Here is a 23,279-nt window from a genome sequence, read left to right as displayed (position 1 = left end):
GGCTTCTGGGGGGTGGGGAGTGGGAGAGGGGGCTTCAGCTGGCCCACAGCTTGGGAGGGGAAGGAAGTGAGGGGCTTTGAGCAGGCAGAGGAGGGGGATGAGGAGCCCATGGGGATAGAAAGAGCCTCTTGACAGCACTGTGCTAATAGTCCATTCAAGCCTGGAACTGGCCATGAACCAAAGCCTACCTTCCAGAGAAACGTTGATTTGGCCCTAGGTTGTCCTAACACTTTTTAAATTAAGGCAGAAGTTTTGTCTGTGTATTTTTCTTGTGAAAGGAAGGAAAATATAAGTAGGCTGAGAACCGTTACACCTGACTTGCAAGGGACAGCATAGAAGAGATGCAGATATAGTGAGAAATTAACCCCAGTGACAATACAGGGGACCTAGGGACACCTGTGCACAAAGGAGTAACTCAGTATGGTGACTTGGCAGAAAGTCGGAGCTACTTTAAAGGAAAACAGAAGATAATGCCTCTGCCTATCTGTTCAGACTTGAGATATGATGCTCCTTACCTGGATCAGAAAATGAGGCCAAAAGGAGAAAGTGTGAAGAGTCCCTCTCTATGAGCACCCAAGCCACAACAACCTATCATGGTCATTTACCGTAGCATGGCCATGCCCTGATCTGCTAAGAAGCCAGCTGGGGACACCGCTTTCCAGCTGAATCTCCCTGCTCCCACTCACAAGTGGGTGGTGCTACTTGGGTCTGAATTTACATTTTTGATCCTTCTTACTAGGATTCAGCAATTTAAAAAAATCAAAACAAGTTCTTTTTCTAAGATTACTCATGGATGTTGGAAATTGATTTTATTTCATCAAGAGAGGAAAGAAGACAATAAGTGTTTCTTTCCTTCTGACGTGAGGAGCTCATGAGAACTGCTGGGTGGTATTTTGCATACGTCTCACTATCACAGGTCAAGGTGAGCAAGATACTCAGTGGGATTTTTTCCCTTTTGATCTGGTTTACACAAGAAAGTTTTGCTTCTGAAAAACTTTCTGTACTTGTAGTTCTAAGGCAGGTTCTGAAATTTGCGAGTGTGAACACTGAGGAATTCAGGTAATCAGAGCACAATGGCAGGTCAGAAAATTGTATGCAAGTACAGTGGTATCTTGGCTCATGAACTTAATCCGTTCCAGGACTCTGGTCGTGACCCAGGTCAAATTTCCCCATAAGGTTCAATGTAAATAAGGTTAATCCATTCTGTAACCATTTTTTTTTTCATCACAAAAATTTGAAACAATGTGACAAAGAACAACTAAGTAAGAAAGAACAAGAAAGATCAAGGCCAACTCCCCCTCCCCCGCTCCCGAGCACAACCACGATTGTGCCGGTCTTCCCTGGACGAGCACGACTGCGATTGCAGCCATCTCCCCACCACCACCCAGAACTCGACCCGATCACGCTGGTGCAGGGAAGATGGGCACGATCGCGATTGCCACCTGATGCAGAGTTCATGACCTGAGGCAAATTTTTTCTGAAATTTCTGTTCTCTGCCTGATTCGGTCATGAACTGAGGCGTTTGTGAGCCGAGGTACCACTGTCGTCTGCATCTTCCCTTGGGACCTGCAAGGCTTCCATATACTCTGGGATTGGTTTGTTTGTCCTTCTCTAAGATGGGAATTGCCTAGTTCCTCTTCTTGAAACAGCAGGATTTGAGGGTGCTTCATAAGGGGATGCAACCAAGCTGCATAGTGCTGAAAAATAAAGGACAGAAGGACAGGGACAGAAAGATAATGGATACGACATGAATATGGCCATATCTCTCAGCTCACACAGAGGCGGCAGTATTCTTCAAGGAGAGGGATGCTCGGCAAAGGATCAGAATAACCAACACAAAGAAGGATAAAGCTAGCTAAGTGCAATTAGGGTCTAGGAAGCCCTACCTGCCACATCTTCCCTAGAAGGCAGATGATTAGCCAAGACGGCTTGCATTTGGAGACTGCAGTCCAGCTACACTTGGTTGAATCTTCCTTGGAGATTATTCTTACAGGGTCTGTTGCCTTGTTTCTCAAAGAATAAAAGACTAGCTTGGAAGAGCAGCCCCTTGGCTCTCCAGTCAAGTTATGCAGAAAGCAAAAGATATACAGATAAGGGTAATGCTCTATTTAAGCATGCTATAATACTTCTGTAGAAAGAGATAGCTAAGTCCTCTTTGGGTTCCCTCTGGCCTCTGTGATCAGGTATCTCTTGAATCTTATGCATAGCAAATTACATTTATATTTCTCCAGAAATCCTCCCTTTCCGACACAGAGAACCCTAAAGGAACTGATGAATCATGCTGACTCCACAACAGTGCCCTGTAGTGGAGCCATCCGGTCCTTTGTTGCGGCTAAAACTGAAACTGAGGGGAGAATGAAGAACAGGGCCCAGTCTAAGAACCTGACATTGCTGCTGATCAGGGGAAGAGGGGCTCATGGGAAAGTCCAGAGAATGGCACAATTCAAGTGCTGGTTATGACTTACATAGCTTGGAACCAGGCTACCCGAAGGGCTGCCCTCTCCCATATGAGCCTGTCTGGATTTTAAGATCTTCTAGGGGAGTCCTGCTTTTGGGTACTGCAACCATCAGTGACACATCTGACAGGGAGTGAGAGAGGGTCTTTTTGGAGGCCACCCCTAGGGTCTGGGACTCCTGGCCGAGGGAGCCTAGGCTGGCTACTTTCTGTTGTCCTTGTTTTAGCAGCCATTTTGTGAATGCATAGTCTCTTCCCTGCCTACAGCCATTTTGCAAGAACACCCACAAAACTCTTGTCAAAATGTGTCCACTGACCCAGAAACTTTGGAGGGTCAGTTGGCAGGGCATGTGTGACAGAGTCAAGATGGGACTGACAGACCGTACTCCCAACCAATGGCCACCAGCTACAAATCAGGCAGCAAGGAGAGGGAGAAAGTTCAGGATACTGGGAAAAAGTCCTATACTTTACAAACTGCATAGATTCCCAGAAAATTCTTGGCTTTGCTGCCCTGAAAATCTGTGGGTTTCACCACAGATAAGTGTTGTGTTCTTGACTGGTGATGCTTGCACTAAGGTGGCATATAGGACAAGCTTTGCTACACTCCAGGGCAAAGATGCAAGCAGCCCTTCCTGTTGCCTTTGCTAACAAATGACATCACAATGAAATAAAAAACTGTAAGCTGACATCAACCTTACAACATTCTTGGAATATTTGACAATGGTCAGCTGATAACATCTCCTGTGTCTTGCTTATTGTTTCAAGTTTATAATGCCATAGTCCTTTCTATGTACACTTATTTGGAAGGAAGCCCTGTTGAACTGCAGGAGACTTACGTCTCAGTAGGTATGCATGAAAATTGATTGAAAGTTTAATTTGTGTATCACCTTGGTTGCCCTTTTTTGGCTGAAAGGTGACCAAAAATGCTGTTGTTAGATAAAAAAGAAACAAGAAAGAAAGAAAAAGGATCTGACCAGTTAAGCACAAAGATACCAAGTGTAGGCAAGCTGTAGGAATAATCTGGCAATTCAGTAATACTCTGTGGCTCCTTATAGCAATAAGTATATTGGTTTGACTGAATGTTACGGAGATTAAATATTTCATTCATCTAATGAACCTGAATAAATAGTAAGACTCAAATAAATATTGTATAAATATTTGAACTGGGTAAAATCAAAATCTAAAGTGGTATGTGCCTGTAAATGAGAATGAGTAGAACTGTTTTGTCATTTTTTCAGTTTTTATTTCAAACAAGGTAGATACACCTTTTTAGTCGGAACTTGAACTTTGAAAGCTGGATATGCAGATGTGCAGATGGACATGGAACCTGTGATACTGACAATAAATATGAGTCACCCATCATGCACAATTTCTGAAGACTGAACACTTCTGAACAGGGATGGTACTGTTAAGAATTCATAGAGCAGTCCTATCAATGGGTGTTAAGAAGTGAGTCCCATTGAGTTTTGTCCAAAACTTTGAGAGCCAGTGTGATGTAGTGGTTAAGAGCGTGCGACTGGGACTCAGGCGATCTGGGTTCCCCACTCACTGGGTGACTTTGGGCCAGTCGCAGAGTCTCAGTCCAACCTACTTCACAGGCTTGCTGTAAATATAAAGAATAGAAAAGCCATGTTTGTCTATGCAAGTATTTATTATCTAATACTTGGACGGAGGGTTTATGGGATTACTTTGGCAGCATAGCTGTAGCGTTCCTATGAGGAGCTCCTGCACTTCCGAGTTTACTACTGTGTGCAAGTGGGTCATGGTGAGCAAAGAGCTCTGGGGCTAGGGCTCAGTACTAGCTATCCTGAGCACATGGAGCACGGGAGACCAATGTGCAATCCATGGGCTATGTGCGGCCCCATGGATTTTAGGTTTTTATGGAAGCCTTCTGGGAGCGTGGTTTTTCTGCCAGTTCATTGCTGTTGTGCCAATGAACCTTGGCAGCAAATTCAGGTGGAGTGATGGAAAGGTGGGGGGAGGGGGTGGAGGCAGCCCTGTGCAGGACGTAATGCAGTCCCTGAGCCCCCAGAAGTTGCCCATCCCTGACCCAAAGTTTCCTGTGATGTACAGTGATGGCCACTGGCTTGTCCCGTGGAAAGCCAGTTAATGGCAGTGACAGGGAGGTGCGGGAGGCAGCTGATGCAGCCATGCTGGCCTTGTGTGTCTCCTAGAAGCAACCATCAGCAGCCGTGGGGACAGGATGCCGGGCTGAATGGCTGCCTCAGCAAGGTTACTGTTACCGGGAGTGGAGACAGCAGAGAACAGGGAGGGTGAGGTCTGAGTTTAGCTGCGTTTGGGTAGAGAACATGCAGCTTTTGAGTGCTGGGCAGAGTGCAAGCTGTGCAAAAAAGCAGCTTGGTTTACTGTTGTGATGTGGCTGATAATTCTGGGCAAGTAGCTGTGTTAGCCCACTGCAGCAAAACGAGAATCTTGTGGCGTCTTGTTTAATACAATTATTCTTATATTCATCGGTTCCTGTGTAATTTGTGAATTGGTGAATAAACAGTCCTTTTGTTGTTCTAAAACTTGGGTATTTTATCTGATTAACACCCCCATAACTGCCAGAGAACATGAGCTTCTTTCTGTACATGAGGCATTTCTGGTGCCATGAACAGCCATACAAACAAGCCTGGAAGTTTGCAGCACCTCTTCATGACATCATCTTCCTCCAGGGCTCCTGTTGCGTTTCCCAACAATTTTGCAGCTTTTTTCAAAATGGGAAAGTTCTAGTGTTTTCCTAGATGTGCCTGTATTCACTACTGAGGCCTGATGTATGGCATCCCATGCCAGAGCACCACCTTGTGTTATATAATGGAGCAAACAGGAAGACAGAAAGCTTCTGCTATCTCTCTGTCCCCTGGAGAAGCAACCTTGTGTGAAGGTGCTGCAGGCCTCCCAGAAGGAAGATGGGGGAAGAAGAAGCCTTGGTAAAGTGCCAAGCTATACATCTTGTCCAGAGAAGCCCTTTAACTGGCTGACATTATCTTGCCATTAATATGATTTATCCCAGGTTATTCTGCTTACTTTCGGATATAGATACATGCCTTGGTTTTTCCTAGAATAGTAAGCAGATGGAGACAAGAGAGCTATACTGAGGATGTGCCTTGGTCAGCAAAATAGGATACAAAAGCTTGAGGTGGCTCTGCTTATTCTTGGACAGTTTCCTTCCGCACATATTGATGAAAATGACATATTATTTTTATTATTAAAAGGAAACTGCTGATGTGGCGCAGAGAGTACTGAGAGCAATTTCGTAATTGCAGTAGAGAATCAGGTTCTTATTCAAAAGCGGCATTCTTCTCTTCCTGCCAACAAGACTCTTAGGTTAGCTTCCCATTGATGCTGGCAACTCACTGCAAGACCCCGAAAAGGCTCATTAATCTTCCTGTGTTTTCCTTTTCCAGAAATATTACAGTGATGTGGTTGGAAAAATACTGTGCGCAGAGACTAACTCTCTCACTGTGGCCTGCTTTGCATTACAGTAAAGGCGGGCGGGGGGTAGGGGTGGGAATCTCTCACTGTGGTCTTGTACACATTAAAGTTCTATAAATACTGTTTGGTAAAAGAAAACATGGAACACAGTCACCAGCTCCCAGCATGCCCCAGCCAGCCTTTTTTCCTGTCTAAACTTGTATAGGATTAAGACCAAAACCCTTTCCTGTCCTGCAGATGCTGAGTTAGGGAAAACATCACCTCCTAAGTTGTACAGAATGTTACCGAAAAGCCCTTCTGGAAAGGAAAAAACCTGGTAACTCTCCCATGTATTTCACCACTTGATCCTTCTTAAAAGGGGTATATACTCCCCGGTCCAGAGCTGGGTTCTCATATTTTGTCTTCTGAAATTACACTGAAAGGCAAGGCGGGTGGGGAGGCTTTGGGGAAGGGATATGACGGCAGCAGCCTCCCCCACAGCTCGTTTCCCACCGGCCACCTTTTTTCCTTGGAGTGCTATCCTGACGAGATGTTCTAAGTGCTTTGGGTCTTCTTCAGGTAAGCCCTTGGAGATCTGTGAAAGAGCCTGCAATGACCCGCTGTGACTTACTTGCAAAATGCACAGAGGATAAAATAGCTCACACCAGCTGCTACGACTACTTAAATGCATGTAGTTGTGCAATGCAGTCTATGGCACTGTCTGGTTATATTTATATTTTCAGTCGTTGCAGCTGCACAGGATGGCCAAGGCGCTTGGTGTTGTATGTGCCGCTGAGATCCCCATTTGACATGTGTGCTTTTTGGCTTGGCTGTCTCCAGGAGGTAATCAGTTTCTCTCTGCAAGAGGGATGGTCCCAGCCACCTTGGAAAAAAGCATCTGTTTAGACCACTCTTAAAATTAATCATAATCACCCCATGGAGTCTAAGAGATATTGGTTATTACAAGTATCTTCATTTGGGGCACAGTGTTTTAGAATAGAGATAGTCACCATGGTCCCTTTCGGACAGCATGGATGATTCCGGATTACTGACTTCGTATATTGGCTAGAGCTTATAGGAGTTGCAACTCAAAGCAATTGGAGGGCATCGGGTTGCAGAAGGCTGTTCTAGAGAATGGGTATACATTTCTTTTATCTGAAATTATTTCTAGACTGCCTTTAAAGGGTGAATTCTCTAAAGCCATTCTAGGCACTTTGGGATGAAACTGATTTATTTTTCCAGATTGCAGTCAGGTTTCAGGATGGAAATCCATTTTGTGGTCAGCTTCCTGGAGGATCTACTGCAAGGGTAGCCAAAATAGTGGTGTTCATGGACCCCAATGTACCCCAGAGACTATTCTTGTTGTTCACCAAGGTGACCTAGTCCTCCAGCCCATTTTCAATTAACACATTATCTCACTAGCACCTCTACTTTGTACTCTGACATTGGACAGTTTCCTTGTCCCTTGCCATGACTCCTGTAACAGCCCTTTTGCGGTGGCACAAGAAAGTATCTCAAAGATTGTCTGATCTATGTCACATTGTAAGGTCTAGTGTGTTGCCACTCCTTCTCCGCAGCTGGTGTTCTAGCTCTTGTTCTTTGACACAGCCTTGGGGCAATGGCTCAGAACATGAAACAGAAACCCACAGCCTTGGGAACAAACTGTTGCTGATTCCTGTTAGCCTACTTTCTCCTTGCCATCAGAGCTTTTGATACCTTCAAGCAGGTCCATATCAGGTAGAAAGTGAACAGGTCATACTTCCTTGAATGGGCACTAAGCATAAAGAAAGGGGAAACAGGAATGAACAGAACTGGGGATAATCCACTGCTCCAGGCATGTGTCAAAATTTCTGGCTCAGTGGTGTGTCACAGGATATGTCTGCCAACATATCCTGGATTTCTCCAGACCTGTGGTATCACGGTGTTTAAATACATTGCTGTTTTTGGTGTGCGGTAGCTTTCAGCAGCATTCTGTGGCCAGAAGGAGTGATTTCAGTGGGCTGTTGGACTGTGGACGGGCAGGGGAAAGTGCCCTAGAGGAGCTTCAGCAAAATGGTAGCCACTCTGTGTTCTTTCAGTTGCTTTCCTGCCTCCCTCAGCCCCTCACCAACAGTTTCCACCTCCCTCCTTCTCTCTCTCTCACCTGCAAAGTAAATCAGATTATCTTCAGTGGCCTTATAATTAAATCACACTGACTTCAGCAAAGCTAACTCAAGTAACTGTACCTGCTGATTGTACCTGCTAGCTTTTGGGTGATGGGGAATGGGTGCTTCTGGTTCCACTGGTTTCCACTGGCAGGGGTTGGGAGGACAGGAACAAGCAATAGCACCCTCTCTCCTTCTCCATGACTTTCTGTGAGGGGCGGAAATATCTGTGAATTATCCCCTCTCCATTTTTTAAACAGCTCCACTCTTCAGAGGCTTCCCATAGCTAATTGAGCTAAAAAGCAAAGGAATACAAAGACAAACAACCTTAAAGCGTCATTTGCCTGCACTCTGACTTCTCCATGGCTGCAAATAGGCTATTTCATTAGCATGTGCCCCCACTGTGATAAATGTGTTCTACATAAATAGTGCATCCATCTTATAAATGTGAGGTGTTCCAGTTTAGCTCTCCCCCTGGAGTTCACAGCAATTCAGTCCAAAATGTAACAAATGTGCTTCCTTCCAGATGAACCGCTGTGGCCAATAGCACCTCTTAGTCATACCTCATGCAATCTGTTGATCCAATACGCATGATGAACACATGACTAATAATCTGAATCACTACCACAGTAGTTGCCAAGGCACCGTGTGTGCGCACACATGTGTTTGTCCTCACAATCAGTATATCACAGCCTTTTCCAAGGTGGAGCCCTCCACATATGATGTTGGACTACATCTCCCATCAGCCTCCACCAGCATGTCCCATAGTCTGGCGTGATAGCTGTTGTAGTCACACAGATATGGAGGTCACCAGCCTGAGGAAGCGAAGCATGTCTCCTACCCTAGGAGTAGCAAGCTTTCTAGGTAAAGTGCAGGTGAGGAAATGACCTTCCTGTGATCTAAGTTAGCTGATCTAAGGATGTGAAACAAACTTCCTATCGGGAAGATTTGGCTGAGGAAAACACATTTTTCCCATGGACTTTCAATGGAAACACTAATATGCATGTGAAGCTTCAGAATTATAGACAAGAATGATTTGACTCAAAATAGCCCCCAGACTACCACCCCTATGGAAGCTCTTGTGGCAGCACACCCTTTCATATTCAGAGCTCAATCCCCAGAACAGAGTAGTATAAAAACTTGGGAAAGGCCATAGGTCAATGGCAGAACTCACGTTTTGCGTGCAGAAAGTCTAGCGTTCTCTTTTCAGCATTCCCACTTGGAGGGATCCAGCCATTAGTCAGCATTCAGAACGTCTCCCCGAAACCCTGGACAGCTGCTGCCGATCAGAATAGACACTACTGCTGTACGTGGGCAGACAGCCTGATGCAACCTATTATAGCTTCACTGGATCCTTCCAGCTCAGGTAGAACCTAATGGCAGCTCCCATTAACTGCTGGACCAGAAGGGCTGGTGAAATCTAGTCTCTCGTATTTCAGGGGGCTTCCCATTGGAGAGCCTTTCTACACAAGGCTCTTCATTGGCTGTTAATCCACAGCATGCACTTTTGCTTTCAACACAGAACTGAGATCGGAGCACCATGCAAGAAGTGTTCCCTCTACTGCTTTTCCACTACATTACCTCCAAATGGCACTGTGGTACTGCGGAATTTCATGAATACACAAGAGAAAATGACAATGTCTTTCACTTTCACAATGAAATGCCCCATTTCCTCTGTTCTAAAATAACTCCCTCAAAGTGCTGGTTAGACAGAGAAGCAAAACCGGAGGGTCATGACATTGTCTGAAAAACCCAGGAGTTTTTGTGAGGAATGACAAGTGCATGATAAATGCTTCATGTAGAAAAGCCTGGGGAACGCTTAGTGCTTCCAGTCAAAGGGCATTGTGCATTGCATCTGCTCTGTCATTGCCTCTTTACCGGACTTATTCCAGTGGGAAAACATGGCAGGGTTACAAATGAAAGATGATGTCTGGACACAGGCATGGGCACACAAACAATCCCATGAATGCAGCAGGGAAAAGGCTCGATAAAATCCTTTCTCGGAAGCACCTTAAGTCCCGGGTTTTCACTGCTAAACCAAAGGCCTGATGGTGCATTCTCTCGGAATAACTCTAACCCCATCAAGGGTGGTAAAGCTGAATGGGACACACATACAGGCTTCCGAAGCTTAGTGATCAGAATTCTTTTAGCTTCCCTTAAACTTCCTACAGCTGCTTCTCTTGGGAAGGGCCTAACCTTGACTCACATTTTGCCACAGTTTTGCTTCAAGCCACATTCTGAGATAACTTGAAGCAGCAGCTCTTAAAGCACACCTTTTCTGATTTACCAGCAGTTTGGAGCATTAATACTCTGAGGACCATAAGGTGGTCTCCTTTGGTGGCAGATGCTGGAAAGTGATGGCAAGGGTGCCAGAGGAGAGAGCTGTTTCTCCCAAGACCGATCTAGTACCCTTAAGCTGGCCTGCTGTCTTCAGGTGTGTTGGCACACACCCTCCAGCCTCCAATACTGGAGAAAGAGTGAACTGCAACTCTTGCCAGCTCTCATACAGAGAATAAGAGAGGATGCCATCTTGTTCTTCACATCAGACCCAAAAATGTCTTGGGCTGGCCATGAACCTGTTCCACCTCTTTCCACTTGACCTGAGAAGATCAGGTTTTGAGGCCTTCTCTGCCTGCAACTATGCCACTTCATGACCATGCCTCTGGCGTCTACAGCTTCTGGATTACTGACAGAAGTACTATAGTATTCAAAAGTTTCATTGCAAAACCATTGTGGTATTTCAACCATTTTGAGAGACAGTACAGTGTAATGGTTAGAGTATTGGACCTGAATCTGGGAAATCTAGCTTCTAGTCCACAATTGACCACAAAGCCCTCTGGGTTACTTCAGTCAGTCACTGATTCTTAGCCTAACTTTCCCACAGGGTTATTGTGAAGAGAAAATTGAGAAGGAGACGATTAGGTAAGCCACTTTGCGTTCCTTGAAGCTATAAATCTAATAAAGAAATATGCAAACCTCAAAGGACTTTGTCTTGAATGAGAAAAGAGGATCTGTTCTGAAGGAGCCTCACCCAGAACTGTCCATTTGCTGTTCCCAAGTTGTGTAAAACACTGAAATATCCTGAAAAGTAAACATCCAGATTTTCAAAAACCCAGACACAGCATATGAGAACACTAGAATATAGGAATATCTAGAAAGATCCCACCTGGCTAAATGTAGAAGAGCAATGTGTTGGGACAGATGGAATGATACAGAAATATACACAGATGCAATATGCTTGAAACCGTGCCCAGAGTCCATATATTACTAGGCGTGATCTGCTAGCAGCAGAAAAATAATTTTAAAAGCACGCTTCTGGGCGCTAAGCAATGTGCTCCAGATGATTTTTAGCTGGCTGGTGGTTCTTTCACAGGGAGGGTTTGCGCCACGTTGCTTGCTCCATTCTGTCCTCTTTGGACAATGAGGCACGCCGAGGTCACATGAGCTGGCAGCTCCCAGCTCCCCGGTTCTGTCCCGTAGCCACAGCTATTCAGTGGATCCTCTGAACAAATATGGGAGCACTCCTCCTACAAGTGGGCTGCTGGGTGGAAAGCGACCCATTTCACACCGCCAATAAGAATTGATCTCTCACATATATTTGCACAGTTTAGAGTTGTATTTGGGGTCATCTTGCTGTAAGTTTGGAAAATGCGTCCTTGCATAATTGAGCCCTCTTCTTGACTCAGTCAATGATTGACACAGGTTTAATTTTCAGTTATAATTCATGTAGCCTATGCATTCAGTCAATATATGAACTGAAAAGTGTTAATGATTTAAAACTTCCTTAGTGAGCAAAAAACAATTTAGAGGGAGAGTCTGGATGACCATATTTCAGACCATATGCTGAGATATCAAACAGCTGTTTACCAGGACATGTAGACCCTTTCTGTGAGCCAGCAAACAAACAAGGAAGTCTTCAGCTAATTACCTTTTGATATGACATGGCTGGATGAACCCTGGAGCATTCTGAATATGTGGCCCTCAATCTGGGCAATTGGACCCTGAATCAATGCAAGCACAGCAATCATTATTAAACAATGTTAAACAAACATTGATAACTCTGTGATTTACAGTTTTGGGACATGGTGGGATATCAAACCAGCTTTGAACCATGGTTTAATATACTGACTAATATAATGAGTAGCTATTAACCAAAGCAAGACTAAACAAATGCAGAAACTATAATTCAATGAAGACTTCCCACCTCACAAGAAGGGATATGTTGTCAAAGGCACAGGCAAAAAGACTTGTTCATATCTTTGTTTATTAAGGCAATACATGATCACCTGAATACAGTTATTGTAAGATAAACTGAATATTTACACTTGGGCAGATTAGCCATGCAGATGAATATGAAATTTGCTATACCAGTCTGAGCAACTTTTCTAGACATTTTTCTTCCAATTTGCCTGCTATACTGCATGCATGTATTATTTTCAGTAACCAGCAATGCCCAGGTGATTGTCTTCATCTAACTCCTGCTGTCCTTAGAATCAGTAAGAGGTTTCCTCCTATCTAGCTGTCTGTTTCCACACAGCTGCTGCCCAACCTGCTATCGACTGCTTACCCTCAGCATGCAGGAAGTCCCTCAACATGCTCTTATCTCAGTGGAGTTCAACAAAGTTTGGCCAGACGGTTAGTGTGATATAACTGTTACAATGCAAGGTATTATTTGGCATTAATTCATTTATTTTATGATAGCAGCATGCTGGATTCACTGCCGCAAGTCACAGTGAGAGTTACTAGCTTGGCTGACTTTCAAAGAGCCTTTTCTAACCTGCCAGATGGCTGGAGACATGCTGGCTAGGAATTATGGGAGTTCAAGTCTCAGTACATCCAGGAGGTGCTGGGCTGGGGAAGGCTACTTCAGAACATACCTGGGCAACTTCTGGCCTGTGTGCTTAATCCAGCCTGTGGAGATCTTGCTTGTCCTTCACCTTCCCTGCACAGGGGTTCCTGAGTTTGCTGGATGAGCACACCTAACTTGTGCTTCCACCTTCTCTTTGCAGTGAAAGTGAAGGACCAATGAAGCCAGACTCACCTGTGGCACATCCACTTCCCAAAGGGAGAAGATGCAGAGCAGGTCAGGTGGCTTTGCTCCATGGGAGTCTTCTCTAATGGTTGAAGCTCCATGCAGTTTCTGGCTCACCCACTAGGGGCCAAACGATGTCCCTTGCTTAGCCCCAGTCCCTGACATCACAGAAGAATGGCCACAGCCTTCTGCCAGCATTCAGCCACCAGAAAGAGGGGTTATCTGGCCCCCATCTGGTCTTAGTTATCCACTCATGCTTTCAAAGGAATTACATCAATTAATGGTGCACAGGTCAATCCATGGCTACTAAGAAGAAGAAGGCTATATAAAACCGCTATATTCAGAGGCAATCACCTTCATAGTGATGTCAACTCTCCAGGCACTGATCCTTACACAACTAGAACAGAACCAGCCATGCACAAGAAGGATGGATCTTCAGCATTAGGGGGAAAGGGTTGCAGGAAGGCATGGGGAGTGACCCACCAAAAGCGTGAATGGGAATGAGCATGCCCAACAGCACGGAATAGTGACCGACGGTTGGGGGCAGGTGAAAAATGACAACTCACTGGATGGCAGTGCCCAGCACTGCAACATTTTGTGGCGGGACCCATTTGTGTCACTGACAATCACTTGCTGAGATGCACCAGTGGGAGAGGGAAACTGCCTTCTTGTAGACTTCCCGAAAACATCTGGTTGGCCAGCATGGGAAGAGGATGCTAAACTAGGTGGCCCTTTGATCTTTTTCAGCAGGGATCATCTCCTTGTGTTCTGATGTTCATCAGTGTTTTGCAGCGTGAGATATCATAGCTTCAAATGCAAGTCTTCTGCCTCGAGCAGCTTACAATTTCCATTTAGAGTGATCTCTTTAAAGTGGTTCTCATGGCAGAGAGCGGGGCCAACAGAAGTTCCTGAATTTTTTCTCAGCCTTGGCTACAGCTGTTCTTTTTCTGCTACAAGCAGCTATAATTTGTGGATTTACTTACTCTACTGAGGCATCTCTTCATATTAAGAAAATATTTCCTAGATTAGATGCACTGTCCATTTAATTCAGTGTCCAGTCTCCACAGTAGACAGCCTTATTTATTTATTTTAAAAAGCTTTTCTAACCTGTCCTCCACTAGCATCTTTGGATGGCTTACAATGAAAAATGAATAAGACAAAACAAATCATATAAAGGGGCATAAAGGGGATGATCTTCACAAGTTGTGAAATGGTGTGTGCGCATGTTTGTCTGAAACTAGGACTTCAAGCATTCAGGCAATGGTGCTTTACCTCTTGTACCACCAGTGTTTTGGCTCTTTTGGCAGATGCGTAGTTCAAAGATGTTGGCAAAAATGGCTGAATAAAAACTGAATGCAGAAGGCAAAAAGCTTGGCAAACTTCACTGAGTCAAAAAGAAACTGTGTCCTTCTAAGCAGTTAGACACAGAAATAGGAGAGCAAGTCAGACCAAGCTGCTAGCAAAGCAAAACCACTAGTACTATGGAAAATACTGAACATGCTAGTCTGTTTATACACAAGAAACCCAGGCGATAAGGAACAGTATTTGGTTCTGATTGCTAGCCAAGATTCCCCCTCCCCTTGTGACTCCTCTTTGCACCTAAAGCTCCCTGATGCATTCACAAATGTGACCTAGCTCTGCACCTTGAGTGACTCTTGCTATTGCCCCTACCTCCTTTTTTATGTACTTTAAGAACACATCAGTCATTAGTTCACACCTTTTTAGTGTTATCCCCCACCCTTAATATTTCAGGAGACACTCTGTGCTGTGATACCAGCCTCCCTGAACAGTATGGGCTGAACTAAGGTTCAGTCCTGTAAAGTCCTGACTGAACTTAAACTAATCAACTTTCCCCTATTATGAGAACAACCCTAAGATCCTGTGCCTTTTTTCTGACTACCGCTTTGTGTTTTGATTTTGGCCTTGTGGTGACAGTGCAGCCACCTCTGCTTCTTGTGAGGTGTTGCCTGCTCTGGAAACCAACCCTCGCTGTTTGGGACTGTGCCCCCTGCCCATGACCCTCTTGGACTGCCAGCTTGCCCCTTGCCGGGGCCCCAGAAGTGGACCCAAAAGCCAGACACAGGTATACTACCTTTGATCATGGAAGTTCAGCACAGCTTTCATAGCTAGCCAGACTCTGAACCTCTGGGACGGAGGGCAGTTAAGTAACTTTGTATATAATTTAGTACCTTAGTTTCTGATTCTGAAACTTTTTCTCTTCCCTTCTGCCCTTATGGCTCAGAAGAAAGAAAGGATTATGCCTGGCATTGCCATCACTGATTATACCAAACAGCAGGTCATTCAACATCCTGAACATGTGTTTTCCCCAAAGCACTTGTGCTTGGAGAAAAACACATTCACTTCCAGTGTCATGTGCCGCAGTCTTGCTGTCTGGAACAGAGATCATGCTGAAAGTGAGGGAGAAGATGAGGTAAAGCTGTGAGTCATCGTGGGTAACCAGTTGAGGGGAGAAATGAAATAGGCTGTAGGGTCCATTGCATCATCATGGTCCCAAAAAACAAATTATCTCCAATAAATTCTGTTTGATACCACACAGGGAGAACCAATTCAAGAGACTGTAGAGAGGCAATTTAGCCTTCATGCTTGCCCAGTCATTTGATGCAGACTATGGCAAGAACCTCACACCGCGGGTGGGCCCAGTATCTCCGGTCTCTTTGCACAAAGAGCTGGAAGCAAGTCTCAAAGTAGCTCAACACCTCCCTCTGCCGTTGAGAAGGATGCTCACAGGAGCAAGTGGGACGAGTTCTACCCGGCGCCTTCTGCTGTTTCCAGCACGCCTTGTAACCGAACGCTACCGCGCAGAGAAAAAACATCTTTATTGCAAGACACGCGGCGAGCTGTTTTTGTGTTCTGGTTAGCTTTGCTGCTAGAGAAGGCCTTCTGACGGCCACCTCCAGGCAAGCCAGGGCGACTTATTTTATACTGTTAACTTGTTTTATATTGTTAATATATTGTATTTTAATTGATTTATTTGTGAGCCACCCCGAGGCTTTCGCGAATGGGGCGGCCTAGAAATTTTCTAAATAAATAAATAAATAAATAAATAAATAAATAAATAAGCTCCTCCTCCCTCAGCTGTCACCACCAGCAGCCATTCCAGCAGGTTGTTGAAGGGAGAAGGCGGAAGTGGAGGAAGGGACTACGCTTCCTCTAGTCCTGCTGAAGGACTTCATCTCCCCATCTCCCTCCCCATTCTTTTTCCCTTGTGTGATGCATCTTTTGGGAAAGTTAGCTGGGGGACAGGGGTGGTCTCGTTTCTATGGATTATACATAAACTGACAGGGAGCTTTGTTTGGTGGAAGAGCAGTATTTTAAAAAAATATTTCAGCTAAAGAAATAAAATGTCCCTAAAGTGCATTTTGTGATGCTGTTATTTTAAAATTATCCAATGAATTTGCAATATGCTCCTTTGGTGATAATATATATGGAAAATATCAATATACAGAGTTATATTATGTCTGTGCATATGTTCATAACACCATCTTGAGTTAAATCATGATAATTTCAATTTTGTAGATAGTGAGCTGAGTTCTCCTGATTAGAAGCCATGAGAACAGTCCAGTGAGCTCATGCACAGATACGTTGCTTCTGTTTAAATGAGCAGGTTATCTCTTGCAGGCAGGAAGATGGGATCAGAACAAAGGGAATGTCAGCACACTTGCTCGGGACATTTGATAGGTCCAGGATCTACTACTCTGTGTGCAGGGAATAAGCCCTTCAGGACAGCACTGGCCCAAGGCAATTACTGCCTGAGCTGATGGACAAGGAAATGCCCCAAGGGCTGCAGTCCGCAATATGTGATGCCTACAGATGCCAGCCGGACTGGGAGCTGAATCCTTCTCCAGTATTGCTGATGGGGTGGCATTCTCCAGACAGAGGCCCGGAACCGATTCCCTGGAACACACAGCCCTGTTCTCCCAAAGAGAAGAATGGCTAGACCTGGCACAAAGGAGTGGCACTCTGTGTGCCCCTGAAGAATGATTTCCAGGCGAAGGAAAGAAAGTCAGTTATGAATATTATAATTACATTCCATTTATATCCTGCCTTTTTCCCTCTTCTGGAATGCTCAAGACAGCTTACTTAGCTCCATTTTATCCTCACAACAGCCCTGTGCGGTAGGTTGGGCTGGCCCAGGATGAGCTGCATGAGGACTCGAACCCGGCTCTCCTGGGTCCCCATCCAACACACCAGCCGCCACACCACACCTGCTCTGTCACGTTTCCTTCTTGCAAAAGGGGTGCGTCGGCTCCACTCTAAGGAGTCGTTTGCACAACACAACAGCTTGCTTTGTGTTATTCAGCCCATGATGAGGCTTGTGGTGCATGTGGGCCATGTGCATCTGCCATCTTGAAGACACCACCCTCATTCAGGGGGGCTGCTTGAAGCCAGGGAGTATGGGCTAGGCAAGGTTTACTCCTAGGCTGCAGTCCAGGAGTAAGCCTGTGCTTGACTCAGGAAATAGGTTTCCATGTGTAGGATTGTGCTGCTAAAGCCTACAACACACAATCAATGTTTTCATGAATGTAGCTTTGTGGGCAGTGGACTACACTGGGTGCTCATCAATGCACAGAAGCATTTCCAGGCCAGATCTTCAGTCTTTGAAGTAACAATTTCTTCTTTCTTTGTTCCCAGTAATCAATTACGCAACAGGGGAGCAAGGAATGCCACACTCTCCTGCTTTTTGTGCTAACTGGTCTGTCTTACCTTTCCGGGGGGGGGGGGGCATTTTTGTATGGAACAGTAGCAAACAAATAAAAAGAACTAATCTACTTCATTACCTGTTCTGATTGTTACTGCTCTCTTTGATGTGCCAATCTGCATTTCCTACAAGGGGGTCAGAGAACACTCTCCAAATAGACCCAAGGTTGCCATGAAGACATATTTCTATTCCACCTTGCTTGCATCTAAGGAAGAAAGAAAAAGCAGCAGAGTAAGACTTCATATGATTGCATACAATTTAATTAAAGCTCCCAGTTTGGTTCTGTAGCGCACAACCAGGAGTGTGGAAATTGTCCCTAGGAAAAAAGGAGGCAGCCTTTCTGCTTGTACACAGCTCTGCACTGAATGCAAGAACCAGCTGTGCAGATTGCAATCGGTTTATTCAGTACAATATTTATTTTTGTTATGGATCCCAAGAAAATCCATCTCCAGAAACTGCTACAGCAAAGTTGCACTTCTGTTTCCCAAAATAAGAACTGTACGGCCTTATATTTTATTGATTAAATTTACCCCATGCCTTCAGTACAAATTGCTCTCTGGGTGACTCCAGTGGAACCGATCGAATAAAGTAACATGTAAAAAACAGTAGGATAAGTTGCATAAAATCAAAGAGTCAATACATATGAGTGCATATAATGCTTCACAGTAGCTTAAAGGCAAACTAGTGTTAAAACTCTGGGCACATGCAACAGCCTGCTCCTGGGGCTGCAGTATCCTGGTGTTGGAGAAGCACCAGTGAAGAGGCTCTCCTGGGTTGGTCACCCACCTTACTTCAGAAGTTTGAAGTCATCCTAATCTCAGTGAACAGTTCTGTGTGAAGATATGGGAGGTGGGGTGCCTCTGGACCTCCTCTCAGGCTGTACAGATTGTGCTGGACTATAAGAAGCAAACTAAAAGGGATTGTAATAGCGAATCTCAACCCTGCAACCTTTGGTTGTTACACATTAAGGATCAGTAAAGAGTTGTAGCTTTTAGAGGGTGGCCCAATTAAACTTGTGAGAGCTCATATATACATATACTACATATACATATACATACATATATCACCTAATTATTCTGGAGACTTGCTAGAGTGGTGTAATTCACATGAATCCTGAGTGAAAGAACAAGCAATACTCCATGGTCAGCACTCTCTCAATTCCTATTATCTCTCCCCCCGCACCCCCCAGTTTCCTATTCTAGAGAATTACTTTGCGATTCACCTTCATTCAATATCCTTCTTTCCATAAAGCTTGAAAGTTGAGTTGGCCTTAGTTATCAACATCTTCCCATCACTAGTATTAACTGTACACCTTGAACAGGAATAACATTTCACCATCTACACCGAAGCCAATAAGCAGATCTACCTATCTATTTAAAACACTTATTTGGTATGGTGTGGATCTAGCATGGATCCTTGGGGAAGAGAACCAGGCTCCAGGACAGAGCACCTTGAAAAAATGAAAAAGGACAAAGAAAACAGTCAATTACTCCCCCACTCAATGAATGCTTGAGTTCATTTGGAATAAAACCACCAGAGAAATAAAATACAGTTTTTTGAAAAATTGAAAATAACCCCCCCACACACACACACACCTCAGAAAATGGGAGCCCACTACAACTCCCACATGACCATCAACCAGTGGGAGATGACAGGGGCTGAATAACAAGGGAAACAAAATAACTCCCTGTGGAGGAACACAACTGACCGCTGCTATACGAAAGGAATAGTGATCACAGTACAGAAGGCCTTGCATGCTCAAGGTCTGAGGTTTCCTCCTGGCATCACTGCTCAAAAAGATCTCAGGAAGCAGGGCAGGAAATGACCCTGGGCAGCTCTGAGGACTTCTGGCAGCCAGAAGACCCAGTACTGAGCTGGGTGGATCAGTGGGTGCTCAACACAAGCCAGCAGCTAATGCCAGCATCTTGTGCCCAGGGCTCTGTACTACAGCACAACACACCCTTGCCCAGGCTAGGAGTGATGGAAGTTGCAGTCCAACATGCCTGGAGGATGCCAGGCTGAGTCCTGCAAGCCTTGTCCCAGTAGCAGCGTGGAAGAGTGAATGCAGAAGCTTTTCTGAGGTTCTGCTCTTCCTTCCAGTGCACGTTCTCTGTTCATGCAGCCTTGCACAAGAAGATATTTATTGAGCACAACGCACTGTCTAAATAGCTTATCTATCTGTGTCTTAATGCAGCTGTGTGTGCAAACAATGCCCTGCCCTGGGGTTATCAACAACATGTGAATAATCAGTCATTTTAAATTGACATTTATTCAGGCTTACATTGATAAAGAAGCAACATAGAGTACATGTTGGGAAATATGTACAATGGGGATGCCGAATCAAACGACCTCTGCGCATAGTGCACATTTTTAGTGCGGCTGAAAGCAGGCAGCCTGTCTGCACTGTAGGTTAAGATATTGTGAGTTGAGGAGGCGGCTCGAGCTTCAGGCCCACGGAAGCCACAGGCTCTGAAACAAACCCTGCTCATTCTGTTAGCGAGGAATTTTATGAATGGGTTCGAGGGTTGCCCTTGCTGGGCCAAGCGTTAGGGTTAGAGACATGCTGGCTGGGACTGTGAACCGAAGGCCTTCCCCCATCTGAACATTAGGAGGACTGTATCCTTTAAAAACGTATTAAGATAAATTAGGCTGCTAAAATTAAGATCATTTATGCCATAGTTTATACTTAGCTCGTGTGAGTAGTGTTGGGAAAATTTGGATAAATTCTGTCAGAAAAACATTGCTTCTGTGTGCTTTTGCATTGTGGAATCAATCCTGTACTCCTTCTCAAAAGCACCAGCTTTCCAAGCTCAGTCACTGTTTAAAATGGCATTCCTCCCCGGCTCCTTTCTCTCACCTTTAGCTGTATGCTACAGTAGACAGGTCATTTAGTCCAAATATACATTATATACCTTCACAATGATTAAATAATCATTGTTGGAATTCACAGTTTACCAGGAAGTATCTTTTGCTAGCCCAGAGGGCTTCATGTGCCCTGGCCATTTAGAATGGTGCGGATGCATTACTTAGGGTCTGAGTCTAGATGAGCTTATGAGTTCATGAATAGTTTCTCAGTAGCTTGAATTTACATGTCTAAGCAGACCTGGAAATGGGTTCAAGTTACTCAACTAAAGTGTCAATGCACTGCAATTAGAAATATTGTACTCTCATTGTCACTGTATTATTGGCTGATCTTCCTTTATCTGTTCTGTATGTGATGACCTCAGAATCTTATTGTAATGTCTGCATTCTGTCATCAATTGCCCTGTACCTGTATGTGACAGGGAGTGTATAAAAACTCTCTAGTTGTGTTGAAGTTTGGCAGCAGAGTTCACTCTGCCTGCCTGGTAATACATTATCGTAAGTGTACTGCGGGAACCTGGGCCAAACAATAAAGCCACAGATGGTCATAACGCTTGATCTTTCCCACGAACCCGAGTTTTATTTCCTCCTCATGAATTGAAATTCCAGGATTCTCTGACAGTAGATCTTGAACTTCTAGTAAAAGCAATGTCTGCCCCACAAACTTAAAATTTGCCCACTGCTGCTGCACAAAACATTGTAAAGTCTTCTTACAGGACCAGTATGTTGAGAAATAGATAGTAATTCCACAAAGGAAGTGCGCTATGCTGTCCAGAGGATAGCCATGTTAGACTGTTGTGGCAAAACCAGCAGATATCTTGGCATGCTCTAAAAACTCACACATTTGTTCTGCTATAAGCTTTCATGGACTTCTTAGCTGAGTTTTTATCACATTGCCTATATAGTCCACCTTTTGTCTCTTGTGAGTAACACAAGACAGCTCCATTTTATCTCCACACAACAACCCTGTGATGTAGGTTGGGTTGAGAGTAGTGACTGGCCTAAAGCTACCCAGTGAGCTTCATGGTTGACTCAGCCTGGATCTCCCAGGTCCCAAGTCCAAGACTCTTACCACTTTGCTACAACAGGTTTAACCATATTGCCAGAAATCTGAATCAAAATAAAGGATTTTTGTTGTACTGTATGGGTTAATTAGCTATAGTTACACTGTGGGTGACCACTGTTCATAACATGACTGACACTATTTCCCCTTACAGGTTACAATTCTTTCGTGTCATATATGCGGCATATAAACCTAAAACCCGTCATAATACTATATGTATCTGGTGAAGTGGCCTACAGTGCACAAAAGTATGTGCCAAAATAAATTTGTTATTATTTAAGGTGCCAGAAGACTTTGTCTTTTCTTCGCTCTTCTTGATTTCACTTCATTAGCAGTAGGAATCTACTCAAAAAGCAACAGTAAAATAACGCTTTTCTTCAGTTAGGATGAATGAAGGTTCATGAAATGATATGTGAGCTTTCAAACCACTCAGAACTTTGCCTGATGCTGAGTGCTAAACAGAAAAGAAGTTAAAAGGGGGGAAACAGGTCTGAGTCCTCTGAGTAATAAGCTCTTTCCAGAGGTGTACCTTAGAGCAAAAACAACCAAGAATCTCATAGCAACTTAAAGGCTGTGTTCGCACAACACAGCAAACAACCCTCCACTGCTTCCAAGGCACCCGGATTTTTGCCCAAACTCACTGGTCAGACGGTTACATCATTCCCTGGGCAGTGTAATTTCTAGCCTCCCTTTCTAGGCTCCCAGGCTTCCTGGTGTTGGGAAAATTCAGATAAATCCTGGCAGAAAAGGGTTGCTTATATGTGCCTTTGTGTTATAAAATCAAATCTGCACCCCTTTCTCAGAAAGCACCCAATTTCCAAGCCAGGTTACTGTTTAGCATTTGCTGCTGGGTTAAGAAGTGGGAACAGATAGCTTGCCTAGAAGCTGCCAGAGCTCTTGTTTTGCTTATCAGTAAGAACTGATAAGGCTGCCAGGTTAACAGCATTGCAATCACCCTTCTTTGCATGCCAAGACTCACAATAATCCCTGTGCCTCAGTGATCATTATGTTAATATCCAGCAATCAAATGCCATTGTATTGAGCCCCCTCTGCAGACCTCACACCATCTTCTGACTGTATTCCCCATATTTTGTCATCTTCTGCCCAACTGCTGGGCCTATGTGACTCAGAATCTATAAAACACTCTGTATATGTTCTAAAAGCTTGTAGTCGGCAGTGAGAACCACTAGCTGGGAGCAAGCTGTCGTAAGTAACTGCAGAGGTCAGCGGGGCTCTTTCAATAAAACTGCTGAGGTTCAAGCTGAAAGGAGTCTTCCCTGACTGAACCTGGTTATCCTTGTTGCGGCTGCCATCGAGGCTTCCTGACACTGGTAACCTCCTTAGCAAAATTCCAGTCCTTTCCCTATTCTTGTCTATGGGGCAGCCTCCTCCTGATTGATCTGCTGTATTCCTGAGGTGGGTTCATCCCATTCCCCTCTGAAAGGTACCTGTATTTCTGTGGTGCTGTCCAGTTGTTCCAGCCTCCAGTGATTTTTATTAAATGAAAACAAACCCTTTCTCCCTCCGTATATTTTTGTACCATCACTACTCCAAAAGTAAGCAGGGAGACAGACATGCTGCTTGGCCCA

This window comes from Varanus komodoensis, unplaced genomic scaffold (genome assembly GCF_004798865.1).
Source record: "Varanus komodoensis strain SLA01 unplaced genomic scaffold, ASM479886v1 scaffold1, whole genome shotgun sequence".
Taxonomy (NCBI): domain Eukaryota; kingdom Metazoa; phylum Chordata; class Lepidosauria; order Squamata; family Varanidae; genus Varanus; species Varanus komodoensis.
This window is presented reverse-complemented; position numbering follows the sequence as displayed.